Raw genomic sequence first — 2,730 nt, 5'->3', positions numbered from 1 at the left:
TCCATGCCCCATTGGACTTGCTGACGTAGCAGGAAGGGGTGAAGCAAGAGGAAGCGGAAGCCAAGCTGGAGTTCCTGCCTCTGCTGCTGCTGCCAAATGGGACCCCTTAGGACAGGGACAGCTCTACATCCGATTTCAGCAGCAAGTAGCCATAGAAGAAGAGATATTCACCCCTTACCACAAGATTTTGGGGCCCCATTTGTTCGGGGTGGGGGGAATGATGGGGAGCTTGTGCTCAAGCCCCACCCTAAAATATGGTTTTCTGTGTTTATTGTGTGCTATTCTTGTTATATTGTTGTGAAATTTTGTTGACACCAGTTATTCCTACTGTATTTTTGCCAAGTAAGGGACATGAAAGATCTTGGGGCCGAATGTAAGGGTTATGGGATTTAAAGATCTTCCATGCCCCATTGGACTTGCTGACGTAGCAGGAAGGGGCGGAGCAAGAGGAAGCGGAAGCCAAGCTGGAGTTCCTGCGGTGGCTGGCGGTGGTGGTGACGGCGGCGGCGGCAGCAGCAGAGGCAGAGGCAGCGGCAGCGGCAGCGCGAAGCCCTTTTTGAGTTAACCAGAATTTCTGCTAAGGACTCCTGCTGAGGACTGCCAGGGGCCGGAGCTGCTGGGAGTGCGCTTCCCGGACGCTGGGTGGTTGCTGTGAGTGGGGAGAGGAGGACCTTTGCCTGAGGTAGCCTGTTCTGTTTTAAAGGCTAGAAAATGTGGGTGCTTTCTACTTTATCTACCTGTGCCAATATCATAACTACTCTGATGGCTTTCATTTTCTGGTTTTGGGACTCAGTCTTTTGGTATCTTAATAAATTTTCTAGTTTATTTCCCCATATGGCAAGCATGATGTATTTTGTGATGGATAATTATATCAGCATATTTGTAATCTCCATAGGCATTGTGAATATAGCATTGCTGATACAGTGCCCCATTTCCCAGATGAGGAACCTGAGGCAGACAGAGGTTAAAGGATTTGTCCAGAGTCATACAGCTGGTATCACCCACCTAGCTGTTTCCTTAATTATAACTGTACTTCAATGTATTTGGTTTCTTTTGTCATTCAATGTGTTTTATTTTGTACATTTAAAACCATTATTCTGCATCAAGGTGGTGGAGTAGAAATAGGACTTCCGCTTGGCTCCCGCTTCCTCCAATTCATATAAAAAATGACTCTAAACAAACTTTGGAGCTACAGAACCCACAAAATGACAGAGAGAAGCTAAACTCCCACTGAAGACAGTCTGGCAGGCCGGCAGGAATAGGCCAGCACAGAGCTCTGGGAACTGAGCCCAGACCCACATGAGCCAGAGGTTTTAGCCTCAGGATGGCCTGACCAGTCTCTGGCTGGAGGGACTTCAGATCACCAGCAGCTATGGTGGTTTCCAGAATTATCAACCCATAGATGCTAAGGACAAAGTGAGAAGTCATTGCAGTGTGGACTTTGGGAACCAGGAGTCTGGGAGCTTGGTCTGGCCTTTGCCCCCTGGAGGGAGAAGTGGCTGAGGTGCTGTGGCCATGCAGCTGCTGCCATGTGGGTGCTTCAGAGTTCCTGGTCTGTAGGGGATCAAGTGACCAGTCTGAGGGGTAATCGCTCTTGCTTTAACCTGCTTGGATCTGGATCACTGTCTAAGGTGGAAGTCCTGGGGTGCATGACCAGTTTGCCAGAGTGTGTGGAGGCTTCAAAGAGGGCACCCAATTAATAGCTTCAGCAGCTGCAAAAACCCCAGTGATTGGGACAAAGCTCCCCTTTCTGGTAGCAGAGTTCTACTGGGGCAAAAAGCTCAAAAGTCAAGTAATTGAGTGGCAACATGAGCAGTCAAAGGAAGCAAAGCAAGCAGAGCAATCCAACTTTACACTCCTATTTTGGGGACAAAAAGGATCAAAGCATGGAACAGGAGGAAGACAGCAAAGTCAGAACTCCTACACCAAAAACTTCCAAGAAAAATATGAGTTGGTTACAGGCCATAGAGGAGGTTAAGAAGCATTTTGAAAACCAAATAAGAGTAGTGGAGGAAAAATTGGGAAGAGAAATGAGAACAATGCAAAAAAAATTATGAAATGAGAGTCAATAACCTGACTCTATATAGGAGAGTTTATGGGTGTATGAATACATATGTGAGTATGTGTATATATATATGTACAGGTATACACAGAGGGCACAGGACCAATTTAATAGGAAGGGATGATACTTAAAAGGTGACATTAAGAGGTGAGAGAGGAATATAATGAGAGGAGATGGGGAGAGACAGAATGGGGTAAATTATCTCATATAGAAGAGGCAAGGGAAAAGTGTTACAATGGAAGGGAAGAACAGGAAGGCAAAAGGAAATGAATCAACCTTATTCTCATTGAATTTGGCTTAGGGAGGGAATAACATACACACTAAATAGGGTATCTCACCCTACAGGAGAGTAGAGGAAAAGAGGATGAGAGGGGGGATGATGGAAGGGAGAGCAGGATGGGGGGAGGGATGTTGGAAGCACACACTTTTGAAAAGGGACAGGATCAAAGTAGAGAATAGAACAAGTGGGAGGTGGGATAGGATGGAAGGAAATATAGTCAGTCTTTCACAATATATCCACTATGGAAATGTTTTGCATAGCTACACATGTACAACCTATATTGAATTGCTTATCTTCCCAGTAAGGGTGGGTGACGAGGGAGGAAGGGAAAGAACCTGGAATTCAAAGTTTTAAAATCAAATGTTTAAATATTATATATATATATATA

The sequence above is a fragment of the Petaurus breviceps genome, unplaced genomic scaffold (genome assembly GCF_028583685.1).
Source record: "Petaurus breviceps papuanus isolate PSGF00001 unplaced genomic scaffold, PetGlider_PUasm1.0 379, whole genome shotgun sequence".
Taxonomy (NCBI): Eukaryota; Metazoa; Chordata; class Mammalia; order Diprotodontia; family Petauridae; genus Petaurus; species Petaurus breviceps.
The sequence above is the reverse complement of the archived record's forward strand: the minus strand, read 5'-3'. Positions refer to the sequence as shown.